Source organism: Lygodium microphyllum, chromosome 27 (genome assembly GCF_053477565.2).
Source record: "Lygodium microphyllum isolate KBCC chromosome 27, Lygodium_microphyllum_v1.1.10, whole genome shotgun sequence".
NCBI lineage: Eukaryota > Viridiplantae > Streptophyta > Polypodiopsida > Schizaeales > Lygodiaceae > Lygodium > Lygodium microphyllum.
In genome coordinates this window covers 18961298-18972637 of record NC_141161.1, presented here as the reverse complement: position 1 = coordinate 18972637, position 11340 = coordinate 18961298, and positions in this window count along the sequence as shown.

Below are 11340 nucleotides of genomic sequence, written 5' to 3'. Positions count from 1 at the left end.
GTATTTCTTTTTCCCATCCCGCATAGACAAAGGAAATTTTCCAATTTGCACAATAGGATGTGCAGTATCATCACCAGTCTCCAAAAATCCTGGTTTTTCCATTTTCCTTGCATCCTCCATCCATTTTGCATGACCTGTCATGTGGTTTGATGCATCTGAGTCAACATACCATATATCGTTGCTTTCTTCTACAATTGTCACAGAATTGTTCATGTGCTGCACCATAAACAAATGCTCATTTCTGTCATCAACCTGTCTACTAGAAGATGCATAATTCCCTTGTTGCAATTTTCCACTCATGATGTCATTCTGCTTTTTATAGCAGTCCTTAGCCATATGACCCATTTTACCATAGTAGTAGCATTCAACATTGTTGTTTGCATTTTGGCCTCTTTGCCATCCACCACGACCTCTTTGGCTCCCCCTGCCTCTAGAGTTACCATGCCCTCCTCCATAGGACTGGTTTTCCTGAGTTTTCTGCATATTCTGATTTCTACCACGGCCTCCAGATCGACCTCCTCTACCTCTGCCTCTACCTCTTCTAGTATTTGAGTAGAAGACAGTTTCTTTTGAAGTTCCTCCTGAAGAAGATGCACCACCATTTCTCTGCTCCTCAGAAATTAGAAGAGCAATCAACTCCTCAAAATCAGGAAATCTTTCATGGACGAAAATGGATGTTCGGAACTGTGTATAATCCTTTCCTAGACCATTCAAGGTCACAGAAACTAAATCATCATCTTCCACTGGCGACCCAATGGAAGTAAGTGCATCTGCAATCTTCTTCACCTTCATGTGGTAGTCATTGATGCTCATATTTTCTCTTTGCACATTGTGCAACTCTTGCTTGAGCTCCATTTTCCTGGCTTGCGTATTTGTGTTATACATTTTTGACAAAGTATCCCATGCCTCCTTTGGTGTACTTGCATCTTGAATATGCATAATCATAGAGTCTGAAATGTTGATAGATAGCCAGTACATAACTTTCCTGGCTCTCTCATGCCATGCTTTAAATGCGTGCATTTGCTGTTGATTGGGAACATCAGGAAGAACTGGTTCTTCTTCATTTCTTACAACAAATTCCCAATATCCTTTTCCCATAAGGAAATTTGTCATTCTAAACTTCCATGCTTGGAAGTTGTTCTTGTCAAGCTTTTCAGTGACAATCTATGAGAGAGAATCAGGCGCCATTACAGAATACTGCAAAAAATTCTGTCACTGCAAAGATTACAGCTTCAGCCTCGCAAGGGCTAATCTGCAAAACTGACGAAAGTGGTATTTGACCACACAGTCACTTCCTAGTTATGATTTTGCATCAACAGGCAACAAGGATGATTCTGTAACTCCCAATGTCTCTGCACACAAGCATACAATGCAATTTCTATAGTAACATTTCACGGACCTGTAGAACTGTGGTCGCACAACATAAAACTGGGCCTTTTTCTGAGTGTGTGCAAAAAACTTCCGGCTCCAAAACAGGCCCCGAAATGGCCTCAAATAAAAAAAACAGGGATACCAAGGGCTAAAGCCCTTACCCACAGCATATATTGCTCTCTTGCCACACCATGAAGGGCATCTCAGTCTGAGACAATGCACTCCTGCACTTTTCGACTGTGCTACCTACAGAGACTTGCTCCCAAACCAGAAAAAATGAAAGCAACACTGGTCCTCTTACCAGAACTCTGCAAGCTTGGCTTGCTTTCTTAAGCTCCTTACCACGAACAAGACTCTGATACCATGTCAAGATTGTGGGAGAGAAGGAAGGAGTCTCACTTGTAGCTTTCTTGCTTGCACAATGGGGGAATACACACAAGGGTGGAGGCTGAAAACAGTTTTCCTCTTCTTAGTTGTGTAAGCCAAAAAGAACACAAGTACATAGAAATAGAAGAACCCTATATATGGGTCTCAAACCAAACTCAACTAACTAAGGTGGCATACTAACTGAGCCACGAACTAGAGTAGATAAGGATAGTTGTCATCTAGCTATTATTCATGGGCGGTGTACCAACCGCATTTGCAACTGACAAGTCGGTGACATAAATGCACAACGGTCACCCTGGCATATCACGAGTGCAACTCAATATCTCAACACCTTTGCCTAAAGATAAGAATGCAATTGGTTGTAAGTGGGTTTATAAGGTGAAGCACAATGCAGATGGTTGTGTGAATAGATACAAGGCAAGATTAGTAGTCAAGGGGTATGCACAAACATATGGCATTGATTATGAAGAAACATTCAGTCTGGTTGCAAGGATGGCAACCGTAAGAGCAGTCATTGCTATGGCTGCATCAAAGGAATGGTCTTTACATCAAATGGATGTAAAGAATGCCTTCTTGCATGGTGATTTGCAAGAAGAGGTATATATGGAGCAGCCACTAGGTTATGTGCATACTGTTCATCCTGAGTTTGTTTGCAGGGTTGAAGAAAGTCTTGTATGGCTTGAAACAAGCACCTAGAGCATGGTTTGACAAGATAGGATAGTATCTTGTCACTATTGGCTTTCAGATTTCCAAGGCAGATTTCTCACTTTATGTGAGAAAAATAGAGAAAGGTATTATGTTGCTTGTCATTTATGTTGATGATTTGATTATCACAGGTGATAGTGATGAAGATATCCTTCATGTGAAAATGCTATTGAAGCAGAAGTTTGAGATGAAGGATTTGGGAGAGCTGCGTTATTTCTTGGGCATTGAGGTGATAAGATTACCAAGTGGGATATGGCTCTTGCAGAGGCAGTATGGATTGGACATGCTGTCCAAATATGGGATGATAGGCTGTAAGCCTATTTCAATTCCTTTGGAGCAGAATGTGAAGCTGAGCGCAGATGCTGGTGAGCTTTTGGAAGACCCTACTATGTACTGGCGCATAGTAGGAAGCTTGATTTATATGACTATTACCAGGCCAGATTTGAGCTATGCTGTTGGATTGGTAAGTCAGTTTATGCAGGCTCCAAGGAAACCACATTTGGATGCAGCTAGACGCATACTCAGGTATGTGAAGTCCACATTGCAGTATGGACTATTTTATGAGATTGGATTCAGATACAGTTGCATGGATACACTGATGCTGATTGGCTGGTAGTATTTCTGATAGACGATCTACTAGTGGATATGTGTTCTCTTTTGGAAGTGCTGCAGTCAGTTGGAGCAGCAAGAAACAGCCTACAGTTGCCTTGTCAAGCACGGAGGCTGAGTACAGGGGTGCAGCAATGGCTGCATGTGAGGTAGCTTGGTTGCATAAGCTACTTTGTGATATGCATCAGCCTATAGATGGGCCAATTGTCATTTATTATGACAACATGAGTAGTATACACTTGGCAAATAACCCAGTCTATCATGCTAGAACAAAGCACATTGAAGTGCATTATCACTATGTACGGGAGAGGGTTTTACTAGGTCTTATTGATCTAGTTTATGTCAGCACAGAGGATCAGGTAGCTGACATATTCAGGAAGGCATTGGGCATAGAGAAGCTGCGCAAGTTCAGAAACCTGCTTGGTGTGCAGGAATTGGGATTGAGCTCGAGGGGGAGTGTTGAGATATCGAGCTCCACTCGTGATATGCTAGGGTGACCGTTGTGCATTTATGTCACCGACTTGTTAGTTGCAGATGCGGTTGATACACCACCCATGAATAATAGCTAGATGACAGCTATCCTTATCTACTCTAGTTCGTGGCTCAGTTAGTATGCCACCTTAGTTAGTTGAGTTTGGTTTTGAGACCCATATATAGGGTTCTTCTATTTCTATGTACTAGAGTTCTTTTTGGCTTACACAACTAAGAAGAGGAAAACTGTTTTTAGCCTCCACCTTTGTGTGTGTTCCCCCATTGTGCAAGTGAGAAAGCTACAAGTGAGACTCCTTCCTTCTCTCCCACAATCTTGACAAGTTGCCATCCTAGCAACTGGACTGAAGGTTTCTTCATAATCTATGCCATATGTCTGGGTATAGCCTTTTGCAACCAGTCTAGCTTTGTACCTACTAATAGAACCATATGCATTGTGCTTAATTTTATAAACCCACTTACATCCAATAGCTTTCTTGCCCTTTGGCAATGATATTAGATCCCAAGTCTTTTTGGCCTCTAATGCAGCCATCTTCTCATCCATTGTTGCATCCCAATGAGCATGACCAACAGCCTCCTCAAAACATGTGGGCTCAACATCCTCAATCAATTTCACCATATAAGCATAATGGTAAGTTGCATAACCTTCAAAACCAAATCTGTTAACATGGTATCTCACCCTGCTAGACCTGCGTACCACTGGATCACTCAATGGAGTCTTTGCATTGACGTGTGCTCTCTGCACACCTGGAGTCCTCATTGAAGGAATGCCAAGCTCATCATCCAAGCTCTCTGAGCCACTAGAGTCTCCATCAAGAACTGCATCAATGCCATCAGACACTTTATTCTTTCCTTTGTCTTTACCTGTAGTGCTACTAGATGCACTTGAAGATGTAGAGCTACTTCTTAGTCTCCCAGACCAAGGACTACCAGATGATGTCTCTAGTCCACTAAGAGTTCGTGATTCTTACTTTTCAGCCTGCACATGAGTGTCATGATCATCATCATCATCCAATGCATCACCACTAGATGCATATCAACTGCTCATTTCATCAAAGATGACATCCCTGCTTACTCTAAACTTACATATGACAGGGTTATAATAACGATACCCTTTCTGCTCTAAAGAGTATCCAATAAAAACACATTTTTCTGCCTTTGGATCAAGCTTCTTCCGTAGCTCATCTAGCACATGAACGTATGCAACATAGCCAAATACCTTCAAGTGCGATACATCAGGATTCTTGCCAGTAAAGCATTCTTCATGAGTCATACCATGAACTACAGCTGTGGGAGTTCTGTTCATAATATAAACAGTAGCATGAACAGCCTCAGACCAAAAATGCTTAGGCCTATTCTTTTCAGCCATCAAGGCATGTGCAACTTCTGCAATATGCCTGTTTTTTCTTTCTGCAACCCCATTTTGCTGTGGGGTATATATGCATGTGAACTATCTCTTTATCCCATGAGACCTCAGAAAATCACCGAACTCATTCAAGAGGTACTCTCCCCCTCCATTTGACCTCAAACACTTTACTTTCAAGCCTGTTTCTCTTTCAACTGCAGCCTTGAAAGTTCTAAAGTGCTCAAACACTTCACTCTTTTCCTTTATAAAATATACCCACAGCTTTCTAAAACAATCATCAATGAATGTGACAAAGTATGAATTGCCTCCAAGAGACACATTTTGTGTAGGCCCCCAAATATCTGTATGCACAACATCAAGGATATTTCTGCTTACATCTCTGTCATGTGAAAAGGGTTGTCTTATCTACTTTACCAAACTGACATGCTTTGTATACCTTATGAAATTTTGCAATTCTAAATGTAGGCAAACTTGTAGCCAACCCTTTGGACTCCATTAATTCAAGCCTTTGTACATTTACATGTCCAATGCATTTGTGCCAAATTTCAATATCTGCAAAAACACCTTTTGCTTTAGCATACATAACAGCATTCATAGTAGGAATTCCAGCATCTAGAGTAAACTCTACTTCCCTTCGCAACCAACCTGCACTTGTCATTGAAGTCTTCTACAAAGCAGTCCTTTGCATTAAATCTGACTTGCAGCCCTTGCTCTACCATTTGACCAATTGACACCAAGTTCCTTGTAATAGATGGCACATGTAATACATATGAAAGACTCTTTGTCTTATCATCATGCAAGGACAAGGAAACTTTTTCAATGTGTGAAATTGGGTGGCATGAATCATCACCCATCTGCACATAACCTGTACTTTGCAAATCCTACATCTCTCCAAACCATTCTGCATGGCTGGTCATATGATTAGATGCACCTGCATCAACATACCAAACATAATCATGTGTTCCCTTTCTTGTAATAGCATTCAACATATGCTGCATAACAAACAGACGTTCATTTTTGTCTTCATTCTGTCATGAAGACGATGCATAGTTTCCTTACTGCAACTTACCACTGCAAATATCATCTTTCTTAGCATAACATTGGGCTGCAATATGACTTGTTTTGCCACCGTAGTGACACACAATACCAGAGTTATTAGAACCTTTGTTCTGCCATCCACCTCTTCCTCTAAAGCTCCCCATGCCTCTAAAGTTACCATGACCTCTTGAAACCTGCATATCGCCAAATTGCCGATTCAATATGTTTTGCTGGTTGTCACTACCACGTCCTGTACCATAGCCTCTTGAAGAGGATCTACCACGTTCCCTTCCTGAACTCGAGTACAATACTTGGACATGTTCACCATTTCTTTCAGATGAATCACCCTGCATATTGATCTCTTTAGTAATCATGAGAGAGATCAACTTATCAAAATCTGGAAATGGCTTCCATACATATACTGAAGTAACAAATGATTTCCATGCTTTCTCATTGTTAAGGCCGCTCAGAGTGGATGAAACCAAATCATCATCATCCGGCATTGCATCAATCGCTTATAAAGCATCTGCAATGCTCCTCACCTTCAACACATACTCATTGACATAGATTTTCCCTTTCTTCAAGGCATTCAACTCTTGCTTGAGTTGAATCTTTCGTGCCTTTGGTTTACTGAAAACATACTCTCAAAAATCATCCAATCTGCATGTGAAGTTTCTGCATTCCTGATATGTCCCAGCATAGTATTATCGATTACTGCAGATAGCTAGTACATCACCTTTTTGTCATTCACATTCCACTCTTTCCATGCTTTTAACTCATCTGCAATCAGAGGGATACTCAGCTCTAGCTCCTTTTCTTCACCTGAGACAAACTCATAAAGGCCCTTTTCAATGAGGAAGTTCATCACACGAAACTTCCATGAAGGGTAGTTGTTCTTATCGAGCTTCTCGATAATGGGATTTCCACTGTTCTCTGCCATTATCACAAACAAGGATATAGCACAGCAAGCTAGTCTTCTGCAATCTTCCACAACACATGCATAGTAATACACCAAGCAACCTTTTTCACTGATTGCTCAACATTACATGTAATCTGCAACCTGTTTATAGATAAACCTTATGTTTGCTTCTTGCAAACACCTCAAAAATTACAAAGTCGCAATTTGTAACCTGTGCACCCACTTTCGGTCAATACAGCCAAAATCACAGTATACCCTGAGATTGTTGTCCGCAACCTTGTGGCTCTAAAATGGGGCCTGAAACGGCCTCAGATGCCCAAAATAACTGCGGAAAAGCCCTAAAGGGATTATCTATAGAATATATAGTGCTTTGCTCGCACATCAAATCTCACAGCAATCTGAGATTTTTTGCTCGACCCTGCTTCCGGTGCCTCCATAGGCACTATCCAAGAGAGAGAGTGGAAGAATGGGAGAGCTTCTTACCCGTGGCTTGCTTGCTCAAACCTTGCTTCTTCTCCTTCACTTTAGCCTTTGAATTCAGTCTCTCCCAATGGCATGGCTCTGATACCATGTCAAGAATCGCGTGGTGGGGGGACTTGCTCAAGATGCTACGCCGAACACACACAGAATGCACAAGGAGAAGCTCACTCAAGAGACAAGAAGAGAGATGGAGGCCAAAACGTTTTCTTGCTGGTTTCTTCTTCTTCTTCCACACACTTTACAATGTACACAAAGTATAGATAAGATACAACATAAAGGAAAGTGACCTACTAAGTCAAACAATGCATAACCGACTACACTAGTTGACTGGCGCTATAACTATGCTAGTTGTAATTAGGTGTAACAACTTGAATATAATAAGTAATGAATCGGTGGCCATGTTAGAGTCATAATAACCACCGATGTGCTAAGTGTAGATGTGTGGATCCATCTAACCAGGCGGTCCATCATTAATGTCCGCATGTGTTGAGCTTGTCATCTCAACACTTGTAAGGCACATTAGGCCGTATTCCTTTAATTCCAACATTGGGTCCTCATTTACCAACCTATGAAACACTCCAAGATCCATATACGGATGAGGCCATTTAGTCCTCTTTCTTGGGATCACCACTGGGTCATTAAAATCTTCATATTCGTCATGACCTAGTTCTAGTCTTTTAAGGTCTCTGACCTCTTCTATTTTCACCTCTACTAGTGTAGGGAGGTTAATACTATCCTTAACGTCCCTTTCTACCAACTCATAAAGTGGTCTAGGGAGGCCTATAGCTCTTAGCATGTCATTTCAAACCTTTCTTAGAGGATCTTCCATATCTGGCCCCTTCCTAGGTAGTTCCATGATGGCTTTATCTAGGAAATTCTGCCCCTCATCAAAAGAAAACTTATCCTTCCTTAGCACTTAGGACCTAGGGACCATGCCTTTTAAGCAACAATTCCCTTTATAGCTAGGTCTTCTAACATCCTTGTGATACCTAAAATTTTGGCACGATGCCCCACCACATGGGATGTTTTAGTCATAACAGCACTCCATTGTATGGTGAGTTTTTCCCATGGCACTATGGCTTTAGCATAATCACTTGTTGATGCCATGACCGCCATAGCTTCCAACATAATTATTCCATGCCCTCTAGGTTGATGGATGGTTGTACATGATTTATCTTGGGTAGAGACCACACCAAGGTGAACCTCGGCCCATGCCATTGCATTAGAGAATGGAGTAACCACTAACTGGTTACTCTTCTCATCACCTAAATTATCTTCTATAGAGAACTCATTCTCTACATAACTAACTAAGTCCATCAGTAGTTTTTGTATAGGGAAAGCCAAGGTTTTCCATCCTTGAATGAAACCCATTTTATGGGCAGCTTAGCACACTCCTAATGTACATAATAAACATATGTCCCTTCACAACCTAGATTCAGAGACCGCCACTTATAGGTATCTCCTTACAAACGCACCACATGTTCGGACCTAAAACGCGACCAAGACTGGCTATACGCACTAGCCAGGCCTCTATAACACTCACAAGGCAACCCCATATGGCCTCATAGTTGGGAGCATCGAAGGGTACACTACCCTTATCACTACTAGAGATATTGCGTTTGTAATGGAATCTAGTCCAATGATTGCCTTTCCTTACTCCTCAAAGGGAGATCCCATACGTCTTGGTATAATATACCACGTAACACAAACATAAAGGAGGCAACCTCTCGACAGAATGTCGTGGCCCTTCTGCAGCTCTCCTACACTCCAAGGATTGGCCCCAAGATACACTGCCTCAACATAAAGTACATACAAACATACTCCACTCTTTGATTTTGAATGATTCAAGAGACTTCAATATTTCCTCACCAAGCACTTTCCCCAATAACCAATCATCTAGCCTACAGCAAGGGTATCCTTACACACTCCACATTGGTCATTTATGAGGCAATCAAGTGCTATACATCCAGGTTTTATACCATGTGGCATGCAAAATGCAGAAGTGTATAACCATTGTGTGAAACCATTTTATGATTAGAAATCAGCCACGTGGTGTCACTACAAGGATATGGAGGTATAACGACGATGCTTTTCGATGCAAAATAGCGGCGTCACTATTTGCATTGCTATAAGTGTCGCAAATGTACTATTAGCATCGCAAATGCGATGCTAATAGCAATGCAAATAGTGACGGTGCTCAGACAAAAAAAATGTGGGCCGAAACTTGAGTGCATTATTTTGTGCGCATACACGAAAGAGAGAGTGAAAGGGAGAGAGAATATCTTGCATTTGAGAGGGAGAGGGAGAGAAAGAGAGAAAGAGGGTGAAGGAAAGCTTCTCACCGCCACCGCCGCCGTTCTCATAGAAGAGGAGGAAGTGTATGGAGGGCAAAGAAGAGCCGCTGTCGCGAAGAGGAGCCGCCGAATCCATCTTCAAGCCTTTACGGTGAGTGCATTGTTCCTTCTTGCTTTGTTTTTATGTTTTCTCTTTTTCTTTTACTTGTTTTTGTTAAAATTCATGTGTACTGAGAGAGGGAGAGAAAATGAGAGAGAGAGAGAGAGGGAGAGGGAGGGAGAAGAAATGAGAGAGGGAGGGAGAGGAAGAGAGGGAAACATCAAACATAATAGGGAAAGAGAGAAAGAGAGGGAGAGGGAGGGAGAGGAAAGAGAGGGAAACATTAAACATAATAGGGAATGAGAGAAAGAGAGGGAGAGGAAGAGGGAGGGAGAGGAAGAGAGAAAAGGAAAGAAGGAACAAGAGAGAGAGGGAAAAAAACATTAAATATAATAGGGAAAGAGAGAAAGAGAGAGAGAGGGAGAGGGAGGGAGAGGAAATGAGAAAGGGAGAGAAAGAGAGAAAAAACATTAAACATAATAGGGAAAGAGAGAAAGAGAGGGAGAGGGTGAGGGAGGGAGAGGAAGAGGGAGAGAGAGGGAGAGGAAAATTAAACATAATAGGGAAAGAGAGAAAGAGAGGGTGAGGGTGAGGGAGGGAGAGGAAATGAGAGAGGGAGAGGAAGAGAGAAAAGGAAATGAGAGAGGGAGAGGAGAGAGAAAAACCATTAAACATAATATGAAAAGAGAGAAAGAGAGGGAGAGGGAGAGGGAGGGAGAGGAAATGAGAGAGGGAGAGGAGAGAGAAAAAACATTAAACCAGTTTAGGAAAAGAGAGAAAGAGAGGGAGAGGGAGAGATAAAAAACATTATAGTGGTGGTGGTGGTGGTGGTGGTAGTCGTAGTCGTAGTCGTGATCGTGGTCGTAGTCGTAGTGGTCGTAGTCGTGCTTGTAGTAGTAGTGGTTTTCTTGTTTGTTGTTATTGTTGTTGTAGTATATATATTTTTTTGTTTTCTTGTTTATTGTTGTCTAGTTTTCTTATTTGTTGTTGTTGTTGTAGTAGTGGTAGTAGTAATAGTTTTTTCTTCTTTTCTTGTTTATTATAGTGGTAGTGGTAGTGGTAGTGGTAGTGGTCGTGGTCGTGGTCATAATCGTAGTCGTAGTCATGGTCGTAGTCGTAGTCGTAGTCATCGTAGTCATGGTTATAGTAGTAGTGGTGGTTTTCTTTTTTGTTGTTGTTATTGTTGTAGTAATAGTTTTTTTTGTTTTCTTGTTTATTTTTGTCTAGTTTTCTTATTTGTTGTTGTTGTTGTAGTAGTGGTAGTAATAGTAGTTGTTTTTTCTTTTCTTGTTTGTTGTAGTAGTAGTAGTAGTTGTTGTTGTTATTGTAGTAGAGAGAGATATATGTCTTGTTAAAGAAAATGAGAGAGGGGGAGGAACAGAAAAAGGAAGAAAGAATGAGAGAGAGGGAATAAGCATACAACATAATAAAGAAAGAGAAAGAGAGAGAGAGATGGAAGGAGAGGAGATAATGAATGGATAAAAACAAAGAGAGAGTGGTGGCAAGGTCCGGTGCAACACCACGAGACGGGAAACACTTCGACATACATTAATTTATGGGTGGGTGGCTAGAGACTTTACAT